The 26,652-nt window shown below is 41.0% G+C and overlaps 1 long non-coding RNA gene across 5 annotated transcripts in view; it reads left to right on the forward strand.

The window, feature by feature from the left end:
- LOC123613983 (uncharacterized) overlaps positions 1 to 24,344 on the forward strand; it is a 29,284-nt gene extending 4,940 nt beyond the window's left edge. The window contains exons 3-6 of one of the 5 annotated variants that reach the window (XR_012501841.1): positions 12,151 to 12,246; positions 12,609 to 12,840; positions 16,603 to 16,762; positions 17,609 to 24,344. This is a non-coding gene — a long non-coding RNA (uncharacterized LOC123613983). The remainder of the gene's footprint in view (positions 1 to 12,150; positions 12,247 to 12,608; positions 12,841 to 16,602; positions 16,763 to 17,608) is intronic. The other 4 variants (XR_012501842.1, XR_006721404.2, XR_012501843.1 and 1 more) reach the window with 4 other exon arrangements.
- Positions 24,345 to 26,652: the final 2,308 nt, after the last annotated feature.

Raw genomic sequence — 26,652 nt, forward strand, 5'->3', positions numbered from 1 at the left:
TCCTATACTGACCCCAGATTTAAACATATAATATATAATGTTTCTAGTCTAAAATTTCGTATTGCACCTTACCATCCACTGGAGAGTACTTGCCCCAGAAAACCTTGTCTAAATATTCACTTGAGAAGGAGTCTACAAATGGGGAGGAAACTGAGTGCCTGAGGGACAGAGGCAGGAGAAAGCCTTACTTTTTTTTACAGTTTACCTTTTGTGCACCTTAGGACTTTTGTACTATGCATATATATTATGTATATGCAAAGATAGCTGGGCCTCTGATCTGCATAAACATGATGTAGCCAGAGGACATTGGACCTGTGGCAAGTCATTTCCACACTGCAGTGAACTGACTGTGCAATTCATATGTTGAATTTCCTGTGTTGAAGCCCTAATCCCAAGGTGATGGTATATGGAGGTGGGGCCTTGGGGCTGTAAATACGTATGAGTGTGGCACCCTCATGAATGGAACTAGTGCTCCTATGAAAGGGACCCCAGAGCACTCCCTGGCCGTCTGTCTGCCATGTGGGGATACAAGAAGTTGGCAGCCTGCAACCTGGAAAGGGTCTCACCAGAACCTGACCATGCTGGGCCCCCAATCTCCATCTTCAAGCTTCTAGATCTGTGAGAAAGAAATTTCTGTTCTTTACGAGTCACTTGGCCTGTAGTAATTTGTCACAGCAGTGTGAACAGACTAAGGCACTTGCTTAATGCCTCACAGTATTGATGACTGATGATTGCAAAATATTGACGATTACAGTATCTTTCTGGAGGGTTAAGTGATGCAGAAATGTATTTGTGAGTGTTTTGTAACCTAAAAAGCACCCTTGAGAAAGGACAATATATGAGTTTCTGCTTATAAGCTTGTATTATGTATCAGGGAACATGTGTTAACTCATAAGAGCGTCTCAGACACCCTACAAAGTGTTATCACTACTGACAAAAGACTGAGGCACTGAGAAGTAAAATAACTTCCGAGGGACCAAGGTTAGAACCCTCTGGCTCCAGCAGCATTAATCTTAATGACTACACTAAATCGAAGCAACCACGGAGCACCCAGACCATCAGCCAAAACAAAACTGGGACGTCCCCAGAGAAGCAGTAACCAGGAGGAAGAAAGAATTGGAGAAAAGAGTGTGATGCCTCCCTCTCTTCCCTTCTATAAATTGTTAACTTACTGTCCACAGGCCAGCTGGCTGCTTTATTTCATCTCTGTGTTTTCAAGCAACTTGAAACATTTCAAACAAGATTATTTTATAACAGAACAATTTGGCTATCCAGCAGAGCCTGTTTATTACAAAGTGTGTTTTTACTTTTATCACTGCTGTTATTATTTACAAAAAAGAAAGGAAGAAAGAACAAAAGAGAAAAATCTGAGTAAACACAATTGAGTTCTTGCTTAGACTCAGAAAACATGGTGACTGCTGGGATTTGGGTTCACTAGAAGTGACATGCTGGAGAGAAGAATGCAAGATATTCAGGACAGTTGTGCTTCTAACAAAGACAACACCAAGTGTGCCTTTGATGAGAGAGTGATTGCTCAGTGCCTAGGAATTCTGAATCAGCACCTTAAGGAACACCAGTCCTGGGTGGCCATGACTTGGCTATGCAGTGAAAACATTTTCAGAGGAACACATTAATAGCCCACTTTAAGTCTAAGTCTAAGTTTCCAGAATAATCAGAAGACCTTCTCTGGAAATGGTGACACTGCCATTCTGCACCTTTAGAGAGTGCCTCTACCATGGGTATAGGGTACCAAATCACATTTTCTGTGATTAGTTATCATCTCTTGAACACATAAGAAAATGTAGTTTGCAGTAAGTTATGTCAGTGCATTTTATTTTAGTTAATCTTAAAAAATAGGATCACATACCAAATCCGAATGCAACAATTATGAACACATGTTAAACTTGCATTCGTGTCTGTACACACAACCAACATCGCACAACTGTTGTTCTCGGCACCGTGAACAGTGCAACTTTTATTTCCTTTAAAATGTATAGTTTTAAAAGATGCCTTAATGGAAGATTCTCCCTCTGATGTTTCCTTTGAAAAATTCTTCCAGAGCAAACAGGACTCCTATCTATACCTTCATCCTACCTTTCATTCAGGTTTTCATATTAACCCTAGGACACCTTGGACATTTTTTTTAAAACTGAAATACAATCTGCTCAGAGTAAATAATGCTGTAAAATAATATGAAAACCACCCATAAATAACTATTTTCATTCTCTCTCTCTCTCTCTCTCTCTCTATATATATATATATATGTGTGTGTGTGTATATATACACACACACACACTTAAATACTTGAAACCACAGCAGACATTCTATTTTATTTTATTTTTTTGGTTTTCATGTAGCAATTTATCATGAAAAATTCTGAATTCTGATATTTAATGTTCTTTTGTGTTGTTTGGTGAGACCCACCCATCACTCTGTTTAAAACAGTACTCCCTCCACTCCCACCGCTGGACTTCTTATCCGTGCCCTATGCTTAATTTTTCTCTGAAACTTTCACCATCCTCTGCCAAACTGTATGTTTACTGATGTATCCTGTTTCTGTCTTGTCTTTCCCATTAGAGAGGGATCTCCAGGAGGGCAGGGAGCTTTGTGTTTTGTGTTCACTGCTGCATCTCTAGGGCCAAAGATAATAACCGGCACGTGGTAGACTTGTAGTGAGTATTTATTGAGTAACAGAATGTGTCATCATCTATGAAACCCAGTCCCCTAATGTTGGACATTTTGGGCATACTGAACATCTACATGAATATATTTTGATCTTCTTCAATTTATTTCTTAAGATACCTTCCTAAAAGTGAGTCAAGATTTAGGCATCTTCATGGCTCTTACTTAGGAGGATTTTGGCCAGCTCCGTTAATTAATGCTGTCTCATAAATCAGTATGGTTATACCCTCAAGGCACAGAAATTAAAATTTAATAATAAAAATTTTTATAATGCTGGTATTCAGAAGGTGAACTAAGGTAAATGAATAAAAGATGTACCTTGCAACAAACTTCCTCAGCATTAAAACTCAACATGCTGACTTCAGGAACAAATATGTGAGATTTATTTTGCCAACTTTCTCAGCAACATTTTGGTCTTAGAGAATATATTACGAATCAAATCAGAATACAATAACATAGTCAAAACCCTGATAAAATCTTCCTATTTATGGTAATATTTCTTAGCAAGCCATGAAGGAACTTTCTCAACCTGATAGGAAACATCTGTAAAAACCTACAGCTAACATCATAATGCGGAAAGGCTAATTTGTTCTTAACATCAGAAATGAAACATGACCGTTACTCTCACCACTCCTACTCAGCGTGGTCCTGGAAGTCCTATTCAGTGCAATATGTCAAGAAAGTGAAATGAAAGGCAGACCGATGGGAAAGGAAGAAAACTCTGCCTGTTCACAAATGATGTAATTGTCTGTGTAGAAAATCTCAAGGAATCTACAAATACATTCTTAAAGACAACAACTGTTTTTTTTTTTTAAACAAGATCACAGGATACAAAGTCAACACATGAAAAATAATTCTACTTTTATACTTAAACTAAAAATTTGGAACCAAAATGTAAAACGCAACTATTTTCAATAGCTCAAAAAACGAAAAAGAAGCTTTTGTCTTCTTGAATCACACAGGGTCAGATACCTTAATACAAGTATACCTCATTTCTAAAAAAAAAAAGTTGAGCTAAAACTATTCAAATAATTCAAAGTTGAGAGGTATGACTGTTCACTTTTCAACAGAATTCTTGGCTTTACAAAATGGTTTGCCACTAAGTTTCTTTAGCTTGTGAGCTCCTGTCTCTAGAGCATTCAAAGTGCAACCGGTCATTTAGTAATACAATCACGAAGTGAGAGGAGAGAGAGGCAGGAGCAGTAACAACCATAGAGCTGTTACCTGCTTGGGCTGCAGTGGGTGGAGGCTTCCTTGTTCTTAAAAGCAGTCCTCCGAGGACAGCAGTTGCTTTAACCGCCTCCTGGTGTTGGATGAACTGCAAAGGCTCACTGCAGAGTTATAGGACTTGATCCTTTTACATCACTCAGAGGGTATTGTGATGCACTGTGGGTTAGAAAGTTTTGCTAGGTAATGCCTTTCAGGTCTTGGGCTTATAAAAAGCAGAGATCCTTTGGTCTTTATGTGAGACCCACATAAAAGAAAGGTCTTTATGTGAGACTCACATGAAAGAAAGAATAAAAATTGGTATGAAAAGGAAAACCATGTGGGCAACTAACCCAGATTATTTAAACACAAGAATTCTCTTTTTTAAAAAATAAAGATTATTCTAAAGGCAGCAGAAGGTCAAAGATCTGGGAGGTGCTTTATTGCAAGCTAAAACTGAGGAAGTAGGGGTTGGCATGAGGGACAAAAATATCCAGCTCTGCTTGGTCCAAGACTAGATCAGGCTCCATCCTGCTATTACTGAAGGCATCAAAGGAGGCATTTAATTGTTTAGAAATACAGTTCAGAACAATTCACAGAGCGTCCCAGCAGCACCGCCATACAGAATAGCAAGTCATAACAGAAGAACAGATTGGCAAGTATGTTCATTCAGACAAACTTTTATCAAAAACAAAAACAAATAAAACACCAGTGTTATCCACAGTAGGCTGTGGATACAGGAACACCTTTCAGTTAAATAGTGTTAAGTTTTTTTTTTAAAAAATTGAAGTATAATTGCCTTCAATAGTGTATATGATAGGTGATTCAATATTTTTATATGTTATGGAATGATCACATGGTAAGTCTGTCTCCATACAAAGTTATTACAATATTATTGACTGAATTTCCTATGCTGTACATTACACCCCTTATGACTTATTTTATAACTGGAAGTTTGTACCTCTCAATGCCCTTCACCAGTTTTGCCCATCCCCCCCACCCTGTGGCAACCACCAGGTTGTTCTCTGTATCTGTGAGTTTGTTTATGTTTTATTTGTTCATCTGTTCTGTTTTTTAGATTCCACATATAAGTGAAATTGTACAGAATTTGTCTTTCTCTTTCTGACTTATTTCACTTAGCAAAATACCCTCTCAGTCCATCCATGTTTTCAAAGAAGAGAAGGTTTCATTCTTTTTTTACAGCTGAGTAATATTTCGTTATACACATACACACACACACACCACTACTTCACCCATTTGTACAGCAGCGGGCACAGCTATCTTCCATGTCTTGGCTATTGTAAACAATGCTGCAGTGAACATTGAGGTGCATATATTTTTTTGAATTAGTGTTTTTGTTTTTTGTCAGGTAAATGCCCAGGAATGGAATTGCTGGATCACATGGTAGTTCTACTTTAAGTTTTTTTGAGAAACCTGCATACTGTTTTCCATAATGGTTGCACAAAATTTACATTCCCATCAACAGTGCATGAGGATTCCCTTTTTTCCACATCCTTGCCAACACTTGTTATTTCTTATCTTTTTGATGATACAAGCAGAGATTGTTTGATTGTGCTTCACATATACTTTGTTTTTTACAAAGTATAGGTTTGTGGCAACTCTGCATCGCGGGTAGTCAAGGTTGACTACCACTTGAAATGATGGCTGAGGATGGCTAAAGAACTTGTCTGTAGTCAAATAACCAGGCTATAATGAATCTAGGATTTGAATCCAGCTTTGTCTGACACTGAAGTCCAGGTTGAATTACATTTTAACTAAAAATGTTTTAATTCTTAACTTTAAGAATAATAACTTATGTTCTTTATGAAGGAGAAAAACCAACCAACTAAACAAAAAATACCCTTGTTCTTCATGAAAATGTACCCAGCACAACAAAAAAGAAAGGTAATAGATGAACACAAATCTTATTAGTTAGAAATTATCATTGTTCACAATAGGTGAATATCAATTTAGATGTCATGTTAAACCTATAAATAGATTGCCATCAAGAGTTGATAGCTTTATAAATGGGAATAATTTTGGAAAACTAGGGTCATAATATACAATGCCATATATGTAAAAAATTAAAATATAACTTAAGTAATTAAAAAATATTTAAATAAAGAGTCAAGTCAAAAGTTGTGATGACTAATCTACACTAGTCATCATGTGGATTAGTCATCTAAACCCCTCTCACAATAGGGACTGCTTTTACATAAAAATGCTCACTGATAAGAATTTTTTCAAGCTTGTGTCAAGCTTACTGACCTCTAATACATAGTTATCTATTCTCTTTAGCTTTAAAATATCCTCCAAATTAAACATCCCCCCCCGGATTTTTTGTAAATAGTAAGCTAGAGGGGCGCTAGTGGTACCATTCTCCAAAATTCGGTTGTAAAGCTATCAGTCCACCATTCCATCATGTCCTATTGTCATTTGACTCCCTTAAAAGTCAAAGTATTGCTAGGCCATCCTAACCACTCTCCAGGGAAGCAGTCATCACCTTTTCTCATGATGCCCAAATCTTACCTTCCAGTCATCTTCTCTCCACTTAATCTCACATTTCTGGGTGACATCAGAGAGCTCTGAGCTCTCCCTTCCTCATCTGCATAGAGCATCTAACTATTATTGTAAAATAGCACATGTTCTCATAATTCAGATAAACACAGTTTGCAACATTAAAACAATCAGAAATCCTTCAATCCAGGAACACTACTGTTAATATTTGAGCTCATTAAAAAGATCCCAGTCCTTATTGGGGCAGGGTGCCGTGGTCTATTTAGATCCCCATGAGGGTTGGAACAAGAGCAGCCCCCACTTCTAGTGACCCACACTGTGTTCTAGGACAGAACAACTGTGCTGAGTATTCCTCAGCTACTTTCCTGAGACCTCCCGTTTCCTTGTCACCTTGAATATGGAGCTAGCCGTACGTGGCAAGTTCCCCTGCCATTCCTTTGGTCCCCCTGCTGGCTTTCTCTACTTCTCTATTCTAAAGGTGCCTTTCAAGCAAATGAGCCCTTTAGCCACAAAGAGGGTGAGGGTTCCTGGAGTGGAGAACGTGGTGTCCTGCCCAGGCTCTCCCCCTTGGGACAGAGGCATTTCCACATCTGCTTAGAGTATATATTGCCTCTCGCTAACTCACAACTGAGTCTCCCTCCACAAGCTGCCCTTGGCTGAAGAATACAGTCTTCCAGACTTTAAGCTCCCACCTGTAGGCAGCCTACCTCCAATGACACCTGGCCTCAGTTTGGACAACTCTGAAGGGCCAGCCCAGCTCCCATGGTTCCTGTGAAACCAACCGGCTGAGCTTGAACTGTGGTGTCTGAGTTCACTTTCTCCCTCTACTCAGTCCTGCTCCCTTTGTTCCAATACAGAGGTAGTTCCTGAGACTCTTCCCCAATAAACCACCTCCATACAATTCTCTGTCTCAGGATCTGTTCCCCGGTGAACCTGATTTAAAAGAGTTGGCTTGAGGAGTTGTCAGAGGAGACAGATTTTGAATTGAAGTTTGGAATTTCATCACCCACTGGCAGACTATTGGCGAGGACTTCAGCACCGGTGGCAGGTGCAGCAGGCATGGCTGTGGCATGGTAGGAGAGGAATTGCTAGGACTTTCATTTACGGGATAGGGGAGGAAGGGAACCTACTGGCGGGTGCAGTTTCTCAGGCAATAGGGAAGTTGGAGGAAGAAGTAATTATGACAGCAAGGAAGCTGGATGGCTCTTGATGTGGACAGCTGTGTTTTTCAGTAAGACAGTGAGCCTCTGAGGGTCATTCATCATTAATTTAGACAAAATGTGGAAGCAGAGGACCCCTTTTGCAACACATAGGACGATGCACAATTGCTGTGGCAAGAGGGTAGAAACAGATGAGAATCAAGCTCAGGACTTAAGTGTAAGGGTGGTGGAGCCCAGAGAAAAGTACCAACAAGTTTGCTGTGTCAATGTCAAGGCCATAAATGGAAAGGAGTGGCAACCTAAGTTCTGGGATAGGAAAAAGGGTCAATGCACTTGGGAACCTTGAAAAATCAGACTCATTGGAATTTCTGGGCCTGCGCAAGTGGCTCCTCCCTTTTAAGGGTTATTGTTCCTCTCGTGCTTGAAGGCAATGCAGAGACCATCTTCTTTCTTCAGAATCTACCCATTTTCCCTCTTCTGGCCACCAGACAATACTTAGACCAAGGAAGAATATAACCTTCAGGGGAAGTACTGGACCTGCTAAGAGAGGAAAGAAATTATGAGTCAAAAGAATACAACCTGAATTCTAATCATAAGGACAGACTAGACAAGCTTAAATATTTCTACAAAATAACTGGCCTAAACTCTTCAAAGACGTTACAGAAGATACAGAAAGGCTGAGAAGCTCTTCTAGGTTAAGAGACTAAGGAAATAAGACAAACAAAAGCACCATGTGATCTTGGACTGAATCCTGGCCAGATTGTCAGAGGGCTCTCCAGCCGATCCAGGCTGCACCTGCTGGAGCCCCAAGTCAAGGCAGTGCCTGCGGACATATCCCAGTTCAGCCCTTTCCCAAGAATTTCCCTCCTAAAAAGAGTTGCCTCTGCCAAGACACCACATTCTTCCTGGCGCAGCCCACATCCAGTGGCCCGTTAATGTGGGCTATGAAGTCCAGACTCCTGGCCCCCGTTGGGGACATCTCCAAGGTTCCCATTCCAGCTCCCATGCCATTGGCTGAGGCCTTTGAGGCAAGTGACTCACAGCTCAGCTTATCCCTTTGCCAGGTCCTGTTTCCTTCACTCCCTTCGAAGTGTTGCTACAGGAACATACGCCAAAACCTCCCCCAAGCAAATGTCTGTCTCAGATGTATTTTCTGGGAAACTCTATGTAAGAGACCAACCCAAAGCTGAAAGACCGCTCCCTTTAAAAGAACCACAGCTCTTGGATTCTCCATCTGCCTCCAGCAAATGCTGGGGAGGGAAGGAGGAAATGGTGGCTAAAGAATATTCCATTCAAACAAGGCTTAAAAGAAGAAAAAAAAAAAAGTTTCTTCCCTGTGATAAAAACAATTCTTCCCAAGCTTCTGGTGTCTTGCAATTGGATGAAAAACAATCTGAAATTTTAGGAACTATTTGACACAATACTCCTCATTAACAATTAAAAAATTTCTGTTTGTCAGGCAAATATTACATAAATATTTAAGGAGCACCTGCCAGGTGCACTGGCTACAAGGAGTGAGGAAAAGCTAGGAGGGCTGGAGTCACACACAGGCCAGAATTGCAGCTCTGCTGGTCAACTCTGCACCGGGCTGCAAAGTAAGGCAAAAAGGCTCTAGAAAGGCAGGCACCAGGACAGGTCTCAGGATCCAGAAGCGGGGTTCCTGGTCCCCTGGGCACTGACATTGATATGACGATGACACAGCCCATCTGTCGGGGTTAGGATCACATAGCATGGACACAGGCCCTGGGGAAATAGGATCAGGCAGCCACTCCAACTGCCTTCGACTTGATGATGACAATTACTGTTTTGTTATATGAGGCTTATGTAAGAGTGATTTACTTGCTTTAATTGTTTCATGTGTCAGCAGACCAAGAGATGGGAAAGTCTCTGAAGAATCCCCAAACAATAGGATGTCTCCTGAGTCATAAAATCATTGTATGCGTGTTATGGACTGAACGAGTGTGTCACCTCGAAATTCGCGTGCTGAAGCCCTAGTCCCCAGTGTGATGGTTTTGGGGTTGGGGCCTTTAGGATATAATTTGCGTTAGATGAGGTCATGAGGATAAGACACCAATGATGAGTATAAAGTTTTTTTAAGAAGATGAAGTGTGAGAGAGAGGGAGCGCTCTGCACGTACACGGAGGGAAAGCCCCGTAAGGACACAGCAGAGGGCAGGTCAAGAAGAAAGCTCTCACCAAGAACCAAATCAGCCAGCACCTTGACCTTGGACTTTCCAGCCTCCAAAACTGTGAGAAATACATCTCCGTTGTTTCAGCTGCCCTGTCTGTGGTCCTTTACTACGGCAGCCCGAGCTAAGACCGTACATTTCATTATTCTGCCTTCCAGCCCTGATCCTCTGCCCCCTGATGAATTAAGTCCCTGACAACCCAGTCACCCGGGCCCTACATCTGGGAATTGCCGACGAGTCCCGGTCTCTCTGCTCTCACCTCCAGTATCTTACTACCTGGTTTCAGTTCTTCCTCTCACTCGTCTCACTGTGCTGTTCTCACCTCCCCCTTGACTTTGGTGCCAAGGACCAGCACAGGTCTTGGGATCCAGAAGCAGGGGTTCCTGGTCCCCACTTCCCGGCTGCCTCCCCACCACACAGCCCCATTCCTTCTTGGCTAACACAACCCCAGTTTTGTCAGGGCTGCAACTGGCCCAGCCCCAGTGGATGACTCATGACTCATTTCAGCCAGTGGTGGCTTTTCTGTCCTTCCTCTTGGCACCTTGTGATGTAGTTCAGGTCAGTGGGACATAATAGGGACTGCTGGGGGTTGCTGAGCAATATTGTCCTCACTGATCAGTGAGACATCTTTCCCCATGCACCCCTTCCTTGCTTCCTGACTGAGACCACATCTCGGAGCCCGGCAGACACGTTGGTGTCGATGAAGGCCATGCTGTCATGTGTGCTGTCGCCTGGATCTGGGACACTTCTCCCCCTTTGTCTGCCTGGTCGATTTCCATTCATTCTTCATCTAGGGAGCCTGCCCCACCCACCTGACTTTGTACACCCCTGGGCACTATGGACTGTTTATTTGTGTCTCAGCCCATGTACGCCTGACATTTTTAAAGTCCACATGCATCTTCTCGTCTTTGTGAGAAGCAGCATTAGTTAGTCAAGTTAGTTAAGGGCAAGAAATCTGGCCTTTCAAAGACTTGGGTTCAAATTCTCACTGTGCTACTTTAATGGTCTCATTGGTCATTTCTTAATCTCTAGGCCTTCATGTTGCCTTTGGTTTGAGAAGTGGTAATAACAATATGGTCTATATCAGAGGATTTTTGTGGAGAATAAAGAATCCATGTATATAAACTATGTAGCTAGCGTGTGCTTGGTTCATGGTAACTTCTCATCAGGCATTAACTACTGTTACTATTTCTGTTCTGGTACCTACACGAAATCACTCGCTGAGTGGTTGAGCTCTGATTCCTAATTCAGTTTAGAACCACTGACCCAAGTCCAGTGCTCTTTTTCCTGAACTGTAGTTTAGGGGAGTTAAAGAAACGAATGCTTTGCTGATGTCTTGGGCTCAAATGAGCTGCTGTTGTGGGCTGTGTAGTGACACGTGCATGTGTCCCAACTGGCATCACTCAGTTAGACCCAGATGTTACTTGATCATCCAGGCACTTAGAATCTGGGTAAGAGTGCCTCTAGCCCAATGCCATTACATGAGGAAGCCCAAAACCCTCTCAAGATTTCAGTGAATTGGGGCTGGAGAGGTACTGGGGTGGTTATGTTCTTATGTCGTTTTTCACTTTAAATTCCAGCTTCTTCAATTTGTGGGTGTGATATAGACTGCTATTTGTCCCCCAATATCCCTTCTGTCCTTCCTCCATGGTGATAGAATCCTAAATTTTTAGCTGAGGTCAGGATTGACAAAACCAAAATTCATATATTTTCTCAGCCTCCTTTCTATTTGTTCAAGAAAATATGTATCAAGACTGAGACACGGGGATGGAGCACGGGGTGGGGAAGTTGTTCTCTCCAGCAAGGAACCCGTTCCAGCATGGATACTAGACTCTGGGAATCAGTTTTGGGAGATGAGAAATGTAGTAGGTTTTTTAAAGCCAAAAGAGTAAGTACTACTTCCATCTTGTATTAGAAAACCAGGGTCTGAGGCTGCTGATTGGCTGGTGACATGTAGAGTTTGCTGGTTAAGGAAGCACTGAGCTGGCTGGGAGCTGTGCCATCTATGTGGGTCCCCACCTTGGGGTCATGGCCTCCAGTGGCCTCTGCTCAAGTGAGGGTCTCAGTGCCCAGTGAGTGAGGTCTGCATCAGTGTCAGAAGCTGGGTCAATGTTTGTGCATCTACTTGTGGCTATGTGTCTAATTCTGGCCAAAGAAATGCAAGTGGAAGTGTTCTGTGCCGTCTTGGGAAAATATCTTCAGAGAAAGAGATGTGGTCTTCTCCTTCCTGTTGGATACACATGAGATAAGATGCAGGGATTTGAGCAGTCCTGGGACCATGTGGTAGAAGCCCTGCATTTAGGATGGTATAATAGTACATTTGAGGAAGGCTCGCTCCCTCATGACTGTGGAGCCACCAAAGCGATGCTTGACTGCTTTCCCTTGAATTTTGTTTAGGGGAAAGTGCACTAATCTTCTGTCTTCTTTAAGCCTGTCTCTGCAGAGCCAAACCCACATACGTGCTGAGCAGGACAAGATCCACCTTCCTTAAAGGTAATCTTGTTTTTAAATAGGACTTTTCCATTCACTCACTCCTCTTCATTCATTCATTCTTTGAAAACTGTTAAGTATTATATACCAATACTTCCTTCACTGTATACTTAGGAAAAGACAGGAAGCTGAGTATAAAACCAGTGGCACTGAGAAAGAGTTGGGTGTCATTGTGACTAACATCCTTTTTTAGTTCCCAAGCCTAGTGTGGCCTCTAGGAAGCAAAGATTGACTAATCACATGGTTGTCACAACACAATCAGAATTTACAGTCATGGTTAGAGCTAATAATAACCATGGCAGGATATGAGCATTTGTGCCGTTTTATTGTGGGAACTTGTTTTGTTTCTCTTCCTTTCTTGGCAGCTTCATGTAGCCTGGTCGGTGAGAGCAAATGCTTCTCCATGCCTCCTAGGAGGCTTTGAAGACTAGGTCCAGTGTTTGGGATGATAATCACTTGAATTTTGGCTCCTTGCTACCATGTCATTGGAAGGTGGCAAGACCCTAGAGAAAAAATGCCTTGGATGGGAACCTGGAATGTGGACCACCATTAAAATTAAGTTTATGGAAAAGAAAGAAACGCAAAAAATCCATTTATGTAAGTTTTGGAACAAAAGTTATACTCGCTCTGTCACTTCCATTGGTTGAGCACTTACTAAGATTCTTTTTCTTAATTCTTACAATGATATGAGGTGGGTGTGGCCAAATCCATTTTGCAATGGAAGCAGATGAAGCTTGTAAACATTCAGTAACTTGCCTGTAGTTACACAAGCAGTAAAGATAAAGGTAGGCTCTGAACGTAGGTCTGTAATACCCAAAGGTCTTGCTTTGAACCCTTATTTTTCTCTGCCTCCATCAAGCATCCTTTGAGTACAGTGGGGAGACTGGGTCAGAAGACTGGGGTTGGAACTCAGTAGCACTTTAACTTTGGATATTTAAACTCTCTGGACTTACTTCCTCATTGGCAGCATCATGTCTTCCTGTGCCCATTGGCAGTAGAAATCATTGTCCCACGACCCAGTCCTCCTGCTTCCGTGGTGTCCCATCTTATAATCTCATGTAATGGCTAACTAACGTGGAGAAAACTCCTGGGAGGATTTTACTGGGCAACAAGATAGATGCTTTGTAGGGGGTTCTTGCAGGAAAGAACTGCAGGTAAATCACGGTTCCTCTCCCATCCCAGCTCCCTTGGACCGCAGCCCTGGTCCTGGAGTTGGGTGACTCAGCACTTGTGATGGGAGACAAGGCTGAAGTTGCCAGAGGAAACCAAACAATTCTTATTTACCAAGCTGTCAAAATCCTATCATTGCAATTAAGGAGATAGGCAATTAACTGTGTCTTAATTACAGCAGCTGCCACTTAATCTGAATGCTGTAATTTGCACAGAGAATGGGAGGAGACTTTAAATTAATGTGTGTCTTTAAACAACGAAAAACATTGATGGAGCCTAAAGAAAATTGTCAGCAGTGGTCGCAGAGGCCTCTCCTGAAAAGAGGCTTTGTTACAAGATGTGCTTACAGAATGCCACAATTTTCCTCTGCCTTTGTTGCCCAATGGTTGCATTCTTAATAAATGCCAGAATGACATTATTATAGCCTATTTTGTATGCAATGCAATTTAGTGATTTCAATAGCAATATCATCTGTGAAACCCTCTGCGTGTGTCATCTCAGTTGTTTTTTCAAAGTCAGCTTTAAAACAAAGATTTTTTTTTTTAAAACAATGAGTCCAGACTCATGGACAGAGAAACCAGCTTTTAAATTTAGGATTTTAAAGGGCAGTCTGATTTGTGTCTGTACAAGCACCCCTGAGGTGAGGTTTATCATCACACTCTACATACGATGACACAGAGGCTCAGAGTAGCTAAGAAACTTGCTCAGGGTCACAGAGCAAGCTATGAAGTGGCCAAGCCCAGGCATGACTCCAGAGCTTGTTTTTTTCTCCAAAGGCTGGTTGACAACATGAGCTCAAGGTACAACAGAGAGGGACACCCCAAACAGGGGAGAGGACAGAGCTGTGACAAACCTAAGGTGAGCAGCACTTAGAAGCAAGTTGTAGGGCATCAGGGAGGGTGGCTGGCAGGTCAGGCCAGACTCAGCTGCGTTTAGAGCTGCACTTCAGTTCCTGGAGCCCCCCATGGGGAGTGATGGGACCATAAAGGCTTCAAGCCAAACTGACCGTGCTTCAGCCTCTGCTCCTCCACTTCCGAGCTGGGTGACCTTGGGAAATGTCCTTATTGTCTGTCAGTTTCAGTGGCTTCCATGTTCTTCCTCTGTATCTGGGGACGAGATCAGCCTTGCATGACTGCTGTGAGGATAGACAGGGATAATGCACCTCCATGTAGCCGGCACACTGAAGCCACCCAGCACAGGTTAGCTCATCCCTCCTCTTCCTCAGAAAGGGACCCAGCTCAGATCCAGGAGACATGGGTGCTGGGGGAATGTTTGGGGCGGTTGCCAGAAAAATGAAAAAGCCAGGGGCCTATGGTAAGAACTAGACCATGTGTTGGGGGAGGGAGACTCAGTCTTAGGAACAAAGTAGAGGGGGCATGGCTCTGTGCCTGCAATCCACCCCACCCCAGCTGGGACCATCGCTTCTCTTGTCTGATTGAACTTTGATCTCTCTCCCAGAAAGACAGAGTTTTCAATACAATATAATAACTTAGAGATTACATAACAGTAGAGTTGATGCTGTAAGAGTTGAGAGTTGAGAGTTACAGATGGGACCCTCCCTGACCTTGCCAACCATGGGCCCTAATGCTCTACTGCCTTCCCGGGGCCCCCTCTTCACTCCTCCCACCAAGGGCAGTATCCAGGAAAAGAGCTAATGTTTATCATCTGGATCCTAACATCATCTGAGGGTTGGTTTGCCTCTCCCAGAAGAATGAGCATTTTGGCTTGTCTATTTGTAAGCCACAGAATTATAGAGGCGTCCTTCATCTAACCACCAGCAGCAGTGCTGAGCCAGGAGACCGTGACGCTCTGTCTCGGAGGAGCTTCCCAGAAGGGGAGGGCAGAAGATGAAAGGGCACCAGGTGGTGGTGGCACAGAGGGTGCAAGACAGAGGAAGGGCCTGGGGGAATCGCCCTGGTGAGCCTGCTGTCTTAAGAACCGATTCTCTGATTCTTCAGTTGCAGGGGATTGCCCGTGCGGGGAGGGACGACTCTGCAGCTTGTTAATCTCCGTATATTGTATATTCAGATTTCGCACAGAAGAAACAAATGTTTACAGGCTCTAGCCAACTAGAATCCACATTAGGTAGACTCTGGGTCCCTGCCCATAATCCTGTCACTCAGCTGTATGAAGCCACCAGAAAATCTCCCTTGTCTTTACAGAACCACAGGAAGTAGAGCTGGATGGACCTTGGAGAACATCTGGTAAAATGAGGAAACTGCTTAAGACCACAGTAAAGTTTATTCATTCATTCAGAATTTATTACTGGAGCACCTACTATGTGCTGGGCCAAGTATACTGTGGTTACAAAACAGGCTGCAGGCAGATCTAGAGCCAAACCTCGTTTTTCTTAACCCTGTCTTTCACTTTTTCAGACCTCATGGGAAAGCCAGTGAGCCCCATGAGGGTTTTTTCTAAGGGGTTTTGTTAAAACAATTTAATGAGATTCCCAGGACAGGAAAACTCCTTTCGCCTGCTCTGAGTGAAAGGCTTGGAAACAGACCAGGAGAAGAAACAGAGGAAGGTTTGAGAAGAGTTAAAGAATTTCTGAAAAAGGGGTCAGAAAACTCAGAAGCCTTGAAGTGAGGGGCCAGGCAGATGTGTGTCAGCGACGGAAGCGGTCATGAGCCTGCAGGGGGCGCTGCGGATCTGGAGGGTGTGTAGCCGGGTGGAGGGGCAGCTGCCGCTCAGCTCTGCACTATTGTGGCTCCTGTGGGAAAGTGGGCCCAGTGTAACCAGGTCTTCCAGTTTCTCCAGAGAAAACAGATTTCTAGTGGGAAACTTCCTGACTTCTGGTACACTGAGTAAGCGGAACAGGGCATGTGGTTGAATTTGTCCCATCAGCCAGCCACCCGTTATCACCTTTGTGAATCTCAAAATTAAAAACTACTTAGATGCATCAAAGAAAAACAGACTACCTCTCTTCTTCTTTAATCCCATTCTGCATATCCTGCAGGGTTATATTCGTTTCTTTAAGAAGGGTCTCCAAGTTCATTATTCACAGTGATGTAAGTAAAATTTTTAATTTAGTGATAATACAATGCCATTAGCAGAATTCATTCTAGGAGGGATATTGGGGGTGCCTGCAACAACTGAAGATATGGGGCTTCAAATGCCAAGGAAAGTCCACCTGGTTGAGACACGTGTTCATGTGAGTAACATCGTCCTTTCACGCTCTTTTCTCCTTAGGTTCCCACATTGACCCTTTGACAATGAGAAAGTATTCAAGAGAATCCTACCATCTTCCTAGACGACAAAACTGGAGCTGCTTCAGAGCTATCTGTCAGCCTCTGCAGACTGGCACTCCTAGCTAATCCCCAGGGCTCCCGGGGCCAGGGTGTCGGAGAAGGTTTGTTGGTGCCCTGGGAGAGGTGACCCTAGGGAACAGGTGTGGCCCTCTCCAGTCAAGCAGAAGAATGGGGCTTGTCTGGGATGTCAAAGATTTTAAATATTTGCAGAGAGTTAATCCCTTCTTTATTTGTGAAGCTAAGACTATTATTTTTAAAATGCCTTTTAGCTGCTGATGTGGAATTTAGGAATCCTAATTTAGGAATTACTTGGGAGTCACTCCTCACAAGAAGCAGTGGGTGCTTAGAGATGGCTGCTTCTGTTAACTCGCTTGCGACTGTCATTTTAACATCTTTTTTTGAGTCCTTCATTGTCTGCTGAATAAGGACCAAAGTCCATGATCTGACATTCTTGGTCTTCTGTCAGCTGGCCGCAGTCTCATCCACTCCACCTCTCCACAGACACCATAATCCAATTATCCCTGACTATTGACAGTTCCGGAACACATCATAAAGTTTCAGTGCTTTTATTGCTCCAATCTGATATGCCCTGTTTTTTTTTTTTTTCATTTTCCAGTTATTAAATTTCACTTATTTACTTCCTTGAACATTTAATGAGCATTGGGAATACAAACATGAATGGACCTTGTCCTCCAGAAATTTAGACTCTAAACAAGGGAGACTGACATAGGAATAAACAAACTCTCTGCACCTGGCTAACTTGTCATTTTCCTCAGAGTTCTGATATTCCTGTCCTCTGGAAAGTTTTCAATGACCAGTGAAAATTGGGTCATGTGCCATAATTATCATAGTAATTGCCTGATTCTCTAGTCTTTCTCTCCCCCTTAGGCTGTAGGCTTTTTAAGAGAGGAGATGTTTTTATTCATAATGGCTTTTTCCTTTCTTAGGAGAGTGGTTGTTTGGCACCTGTTATTGGGCAAGGAATGAGAGAATGAATTGCTCGACTGGAGGAAGCACAGGGTGTTAGGAGAGCAAATAGAGGACATGCTCCTCCCAGGCATAAAACCAAAGAAGATTGTCCAGAGGATGCCTAAGCTGAGTTCAGAGGATGGCCGAAAGTAAGAATCATCAACCAACAACTTCAGGTTTCTGGTTCCACAAGTAAGGTGCTTGGAAATTGCCACTTGCTCCACTATAACAAATAAAAAGCTGAACAAACTGAAGAAGTGACAACTCTTAGATTCATAAGAGATGTGAAGTCACAGGCCATACTGCTGCGTCCAAAATTAGAGAGACAGAAAGGTGAATACAGAGAATTCCAACTTATCAGAGCAGAATCTTGTGAGCAGAAACTCCTCTGTACTTAAAGGATGCTCGATGGGAACCAGGGCTGGGGTAGGAAAACTGGAGCTGTGATTGACAGTTACCGGATGCCCAGTGTGGACAAGTATATGCAAGATAAGAGCTCCAGGGGAACCCAATGTTACGGGGCCCATACTCTTGTGAGAATACTTCTAAATTCATTCTGTGAGGCCAGCATTACCCTAATATCAAAACCAGACAAATACATTACAAGAAAGAAAACTGCAGACTGATATCTCTCATGAGCATAGACACAAAACTCCTCAACAAAATACTAGTGAATTGAACCCAACAATGTATAAAAAGAATTATGTATCACGACCAAGTGGGATTTATCGCAGGTATGCAATTCTGGTTCAACATTTGAAAATCAAGTAATGTAATCTATCACGTCAACAGACTAAAGAAGAAAATCTCAAGATGAAATCAATAGATGCAGAAAAACTAGTTGACAAATCCAATACCTACTCATGATAAAACTCACAGTGAACTAGGAATGGAAGGGAACTTTCTCAGTCTGATCAAGGATAACAATCTACAGCTAACATCATACTTAATGGAGAAACTGGAAGCCTTCTCTTTAAGATCATGTACAAAGCAAGAATGTTCCTTCTTACCAATTATTTTCAACTTAGTATTGGAAGTCCTAGGTAATGCAATAAGATGAGAAAAGGAAATAAAAGGTATACTGATTGGGAAGGAAGAAATAAAACTGTATGCAAATGACATGATCATCTATGTAGAAAATCTGAAAGAACTGATTAAAAAAACAAAAACACCTCCTGGTAATAATAAGAAATTAGAACAAGGTTAAAAGACATAGGTTACTATACAAAAGTCAATTGCTTTCCTATATACCAGCAATAAACAAGCAGAATTTGAAACTGAAAACACAGTATTACTTACATTAGCATCCCCCCAAATGAAAAACTTAGGTATAAATCTAACAATGTATGTATAAGATTGATGTATAAGTTCTTCTATATAATCTCTGAAGGGGTTACATAACCAGGAAAATACATAAAAAACATAAATGAGTATGCACTGAGACATAGAACTTCAAATACAGGAAGCAAAAGTTGACTGAATGAAAGAGGTAGGTAAACAATTCCACAATCATTGTTAGAGATTTTAATACCTCTTATATCAGCAATTAATCATAGAAGAACTAGACAAAAATCAGAAATAACTTATTTGTTATTGATAGAACATTAAACTCAAAAATAGTAGAATATAAATTCAACTGCAAATAATACATTTACCAGGATAGTCTATATTCTAGATAACAAAATAAATCTCAATAATATTCAAAGGATTGAAATCATACCAAGTATATTGTGTGGCCACAATGGAATTCATTACAAATTGATAAAAATAAAATAACTAAGAGAAAGCCCAAGTGCTTGAAAATTAAACATTAAATTTCTAAATAACTATTAAGTTTTAAAAACCAGGATAAATTAGAGAATGTTCTAAACTGAATGAAAACAAGTATACAAACCATTAACACTTGTGAGATTCTGCTGAAGCAGTACTTAGAGGGAAATGCATAGCTTTAAATGTCTATAATAGAAAAGGAGAAAGGTTTCAAATCAATGATCAGAGCTATAAGCTTAGAAACTAGAAAAAGAAGAACAAATTTAATCCAGATAAAGACAAGAAATAATAAAAATTAAAGCAGAAATCAATAAAAGAGAAAACAGAACTATAGAAAGAATTGATAAAACCAAACCTGACTCTGTAAAAAGATTTTTTTTAATTGATAAATTTCTAGCCAGACTGATGAAGAAAGCAGAGACATAAATTCTCAATTTCAGGAATGAAACACAAGACATAACTACAGATCCTCCAGACATTAAAGAAATAATAAGAAAATACTATAAACAATTCTATGCCAATAAATTTGACATCCTAGATGAAATGGACAAAATTCTTGGAATACACAAATTACCAAAACTGACCAAAGAAGAAATAGAAAACTTAAGCAGCCTTATATTAATTAAAGAAATTGAATTCATGAATAAAAAAAGGTCTCACAAAGAAAACCCTAGGTCTGGATTGATTCACTGATGAATTTTTTTAAACACTTAAGGGAGTGATAATATCAATCCTACACAAACCCTTTAAGAAAATCGAGGATGGAATACTTTCCAAGTAATTTTATAAAGCCAGCATTGACTAGATTCCAAAACCAGACAAAGAGCTCACAAGAAAACTTCAGAGCAGTATTTCTCATGAACATAGACATGAAAATCCTCAAAAACATTACCAAATTCAATCCAACAAGCTGTATTTATCCTGGGAATGCAAGATTGCTTTAACATCTAAAAATGGTTCCATGAAATTGAAACTATTAATAGAATAACGGAGAAAAACCATATGACCATTTCAATAAAGGCAGAAAAAGCATGTGACATATTTCAACACCCTTTCATAAGAAATCTAGTAGGAAACTAAGAATAGAAGGGAACTTTCTCAATTTGATCAAGGCTATCTGACTAAAAATGTGTATGAAAAAACCTACAGCTAATGTCAGTGCTTCTGCCTAAGATCAGGAGCAAGGCCAGGACATCGGCATTCACCACTTCTACTTAACATTGTATTGGATGTACTTGGCAGTAATAATTAGACCAAAAAAGATATAAAAGGTATATATAATATATATATATATATATATATATATATATATATATATATATATATGTATGTATGTATGTATGTATATATACATGTATATTGGAAAAGAAGTAGTAAAATTCTGGTGGGAATGCCAAATGGGACAGCCACTTTGGAAAAAAAGTGCGGTGGCCTCTTGTTAGTTAACCAGATTTACCGTATGACCTTGTAATTCCACTGCTAGATATTTATTCAAAAGAAATGACAATGTATTCCACACAAAGATGTGCATATGAATATTCACAGCCACATTATTCATTTCATCTAGGATGTCAAACAGTGGAAGCAACTCAAATGTCTGTCAGTTAGTGAGTGGATAAATAATTATGGTATACCCATATTATAGGCTACCACTTAGCAATAGAAAAGAAAAAAAATTAATGCATGCAACTAAATTGGTTGAATTTCAAGGACATTAGGTTGAGTGAAAGAAGTCAAACTGCAAACTGTATGATATTACTATCATGAGAGAAAATAGATCAGTGGTTGAGGGTGGGGTGAAGGGAAGAACTATAAAGGGGGCACAGGAATCTTTGTTTTAAAGTTTTTTTTGGGGGGGGAGGTAATTAGGTTTATTTATTTAATTTTTTTTTTAAATGGAGGTACTGGGGATTGAACCCAGGACCTCAGGCATGCTAAGCATGTGCTTTACCACTTAAACTATACCCTCCCCACTAGCGAATCTTTCAAAGTGAGAGAACTATTGTATATCTTATAGTGGTGATGGTTCCATGGTTTCGTACCATTATCAAAGCTTATCAAACCGCACACTTAAAGTGGATGAATGTTTTGATATGTAATACCTTAACTTAGAAAAAAAGAAACTTTTTAAGTGATTGAGCAAGATCTTGGCTACAACAAACCTGGTTTGACTCACTAGCTGTGGGCAGTGGGAAATTTATTTATCCTCTTAGAGCTCAGTTTCCACTTTTATAAAATGGAAATAAGTGATCTATTTTACAGTTATTCCAGTGAATAAACGGGGTGAGGAATGTACCTGCCACCAGGTAGATGCTCAATACACATCAGCCATGGAAATAGTGGGAACCCAGCTGGAGACGTAGAAAGCATGTCTCAGACTGAGCAAGCAGCAGGTGCAGTGGCATAGAGGTGAGTGAGTGGGGACAGCAGGTTGTTCAGTCTGGCGGGGGGAGTGGAGAGAGTGGGGAACTTGGGAAACGAGGATAAACAGCAGCCAGGAGGCAGCCTTCCATGGCCTCTGTCTACCACATTAATGAGTTAGGATTAACTGTTCGGGAGGAGAGTTAGTCAAGTGGTGGTAGATGTAGTGCTTAATTGAGTCTGGGAGCCACACTGGACTTGAATCCTGGTTTTGTCACTTACTAGCTGTGAAAATGTAGAAAGTGCCTTAAGTTCTCAGTAATTTGCTCACCTGTAAAAAGGAAATAAGAGCCATGTCAACTTCCGTAGATTGTTACGGGGATTAAATGAATGATGTGGTTTCCACAGTCCCGGGCACATCAGAAGCACTCAACGTGATTCAACTTATTTTCTGGTGTGGAAAGTGGTTTGCAGACATCTGGCGGCAGGGAGATCTGGGAGAAAATGTTTTCCTTATCTAAGTGAGAACGGAAGGTGATCTGAGCTAGGATTGTGATCATAAAGACAGAAGCAGAGACAAGCTGGAAACATACCCAGGAGGTAGAATTCACACAACTCTGGGACTGACTGGACAGTCATGAGACGGGGAAGCAATCAAGGATGACCTCAGTGGGGTTTCTGGTCTGATGGGCGTGCCCCTTGGGAGACAGAAGACCTCCAGTTCCCACGCCAACTCGTCCCTGAAGGATATTACTGTACTTGCTATGAGCAAAACACCTTTCTCCTCCCTTCCTCCCTGGTACCCCAACAAATGCATATTACGTTGGATGGTTGCTTGGTGGAGGTAAGAGGGTATCAGTGAGTCTGGAATGAGCAGTGGCAACTCTTGGATATTGAGAAAAGGAAAGACCACATTTAAGATATAAAATGAAAGGATTGACTTCATCATGAAAGGAAGTTTACATCATCTCACTGTATCTCCTTTGTGTTCCCCTTTGTGATGCCAAGAAATAATGAAAAACAAGCTAGATGAGAAATACCCCTAGAAAAAGGGAAGGGAATCTTACTATAATACAAAGTGAAACCTGCAAGTCTGCCCCTTGGAAAACAACAGAGAAGATCTAGCTCCTTCTGGCCAAGTGTGGCTACACAAAACATCACAGCAGACGCACGACACTCAAGTGTACTGTGGCCTCCTATGCGGAAAATGACTCATGTATTATATGAATGTATAATATATAATATTATATAATAGGTATACTATATTATGTTTGTTGCTTGCTTGGCTGAGTTTACTGAAAATTTACTTTCCTTCATGTACTGATTATCTTGTATCAGAAGGTTAGTTTTTAAAAAATATGTCCTTGAAAATTGGCTTGTCACAATCTGTTAATATACATGATTGTTTGGCTAAGTTTACTGAAATATTTACTTTTCCTTCAGGCACTGATTACCTTATCCCAGAAGGTTAGTTTTTTAAAAAAAATGTCCTTGAAAATTGGGTTGTCTTTTAAAATCTGTATAATGTATGTATCAGAAATAGAATGTACTCTAGTGAGATAGACAATTTAACCCATAAAAACAGACTGGGAGAAGATTTTCAACAAAATAATAATAATAATAAATAATAATGGGAAACATTGGTTGAACAGTTGTTTTATTCTCAGTGCTTGTCATATATTAGAATATTTGGTCCTTACCATTTTTACAGATTTGGAAATTGAGGCACAGAGAGCATACTTTGCTCAACTTTGAAACTTTCCCACAATTCCTCCAAAATGGATTTACTTAATGAGAAAAAAAGGAAGGAAAAAGGAAATGATGACGAAAAGTCACATTTTCTGTGGTGCAGGGAAGCTGCTTTATCAGCTTTCTGGAAGCCGGCTTGATGCGACTCCTCGTTAAGCAGCCTGAGTTGCTTTTTCTCTCCTGCAAGTCAACTGGTCAGGGAGATTTGAGTCAGGACTGACTCACAGCTGTGGTATGTTCTGCAACCAGAAAACAAACTTTGTTTTTTAAGCCACCAAGGAACTGTCTGTATAAACTAAATGGACCTCTGTCGTTATATGTCATCTCTGATTCATGGTCTTTTGAATAGTTCACTTGTAAATGATCATTCTGTTTATAACAGAGTTGGTACACTAGATAGTCTTTGCATTTAAATTGGTCTTTCCCAGTCTGTCCTGGCACCATTCTTTGACTGTCTCCTCAAAAGACAATAAACAAATTTACGGATAATTCCAAAGCTGGACAAACTGGTTCAGCGGGCCTCAGTGCAAGAGGAAAAAGGAAGGGGTTCAAGCAGCAAGATGATTCTTTTCTGATTATTGATGTAAGAACTGTGGTTTTGTACAAACACTACCTCTGGTCTTTTTGAGTTACTCCTAAAACCCAAAAAGTCCAACCAGGTCTTGGGACAGAGAAAATCCAGGGAGGAAAGATCAAAATTATTCCTATTAAGGTTTTTGGTTTTTTGTTTTTGTTTTCCCAGACTCAAGAACACTACCCAAAAATGTTAACGGTAATGACAATGTTCTGAATAAAGAGATTGAGCAGCCTTGTCTAAATGCCAACTAGACCATCAAACAACGCACTTTCAGTGATCATAGAATCACAGAGTCACGGGTTAGAAGCACTCTCAGAGAGCCCCTGGTGCACCCCCCTGTGTATTAGGAGAGACAGAAGCCAAGGAAACAGCAGTGACCTTTCAAGGTCACAGAGCTTAATCTTCTCAATCAGACTCCATACTCTTTTGTGTGTATTGAATGTCTGTGATTAAATGTGATAGGAGGATAGAGAGCTATAAACAAGAGGTATAAGATAGCTCTTTTAAAATAACATTTTTATACACCATTTTCTCATTAGAAATTTGTCCGAGTTGGATACACCATTGAGCCTTTGAGAGACTTACAAATCTGGGAAACCCTTCATATATTTGAACACACATTGGTTTATATACTGGCCTAGGAAGGCAAGTTTAAGTGTCTCAGGGTCTGTAGGTTGAATTTCATGATTGCTTTCTTTAGGGCTGTCATTTCTACACACTTCGTTTATGTTCTCCTCCTCATCTGCCCGCTTCACGGAGTTGCCATCCTGCCAGTGAAGCATCCAGCTTAGAGGTGGCCCCGAACCTAGTTAGGAAGAAATGTTGGGGAGAGTGGGCCCTCTAGAAACCACGTCCAGGACCCAATGCCAGTTTGGAGCTTCCTTTTTTGCTCTGAGTTTAGATGACCAAGTGAAAGACAATTATGTTAATCCTCCTCAAAGGAATCAACTTCCATTATTTTCCTCTAAATTATGAGCCAGGTGTCCCACTATCATTGATTGAACAACTGATGCTTTACTTTTATCATATGATTTTATTACAGAGAGTGAGAGAGTCTTTTTTTTCCTTTTTCAGTTTTATTAGGTAGAATTATTACAATTCGACCGCACATACACATTATATTGCATGTCAATACATATAGACAGGATACTGCACATTTTTCGCTTACATGTATGTACTGATTATTGTTTCTAAGAACAGATTAGAGCTTTAACTTGTTAAACTTACATAGTTATCAAAGGAATAAAGCCAACTACAAAATAAGAATCAACAGAATGCAGTAATCCAATCATAAAGGACAGTCAAATGTGCTTACACATATTCAAGAACTCAATCATCTTAGTTATAAATAAGTATATTTTTTAATACTATTTCTTTCATCTGGCAATTCTGCAATTATTGCACACAGTTTTAGTTATTGCGGTTTTGTGGACAAGGCCCCCTCATTAGCTGGACGGGCAAATAGAGACAGAACGTGTTGTCCTGAGAGACCTGTGGGTACTGGCCCCTTGGAACTGATTCGTCGTGCACAAGGACCCCCCAAAGAGTCGCTGGGATGCCCTGTTGCTCTGGTTTGACTGTGGCCGGTGGATCTTTCTGCCAGACTGCTCCACGGATAGTAAGTTAATCACCATGGAGGTTTGCTCTACATTTTAAAATTCTAAAACCACAGGTCAACATGAACACGATCCGTTTCTCACTGGAAATAAACATGGCAACGGCCCTCACACCACACCCCGACTCCTCCTGGGCTGCAAATCAGGACATGTTCATCGTAGCAGTTATTTGCACTTTGTCTCAGGTGTCTGCCAAGCCAAATCCATTGGTCTATTTTGGCATGTAAGTTCCATTTAAAATGTGTTTTTGTTTAATTGGACTGTGCGCTGCTGTTTGGCTGTCTGACTCAGTTCTAGCTTCCTCTTTGTCACTTGTCCTTTCATGGTTCCTTGAGCTCATTACCTTTCTTCTTGTCATGGGCAGCCACATCGTTGGTCCTCCTCACCTCACAAATCCCCTGAGCATAACCCAACAGTTTTCACTTGAAAATACAACAAGGTTGCCAGATAAAACACAGAATGCCTTGCACTATTTGCGACATACTTCACATAGGGCACCATGCAATATTTGGGATATACTTGTACTAAAAATTATTTGCAATTTATCTAAAATTCAAATTTAACTTGGCATCTGTATTCTTACTTGCTAAATCGTGCCACCTGAAAACACAACTACCTCTGTCCCTCAGATTTATAATAATGTGCAAATAGTGCTAATGTCCAACTCGTGACCTTGGCCTCCCTTCACTTCTCTGTCTCCAAAAACCATGTCCTTTAACTGTTAAGAACACTGGGGTATATATGTGTGTGTGTGTGTGTGTCTGTGTGTGTGTCCAGGAAACAAATGGGGTGGGGGGACAACAAGATAAACCCAAACATATATTATTAGTACACTGTTGATATTTATAATAAAATTTAATGTTATTAATTTGAAAAATTGATTTTTTTTTTCTGACTTACAAGCAAAATGGTAAAAAAAGAAAACCCACAATGTCTGGCCTCCTCTTGG

The sequence above is a fragment of the Camelus bactrianus genome, chromosome 23, assembly GCF_048773025.1.
Source record: "Camelus bactrianus isolate YW-2024 breed Bactrian camel chromosome 23, ASM4877302v1, whole genome shotgun sequence".
NCBI lineage: Eukaryota > Metazoa > Chordata > Mammalia > Artiodactyla > Camelidae > Camelus > Camelus bactrianus.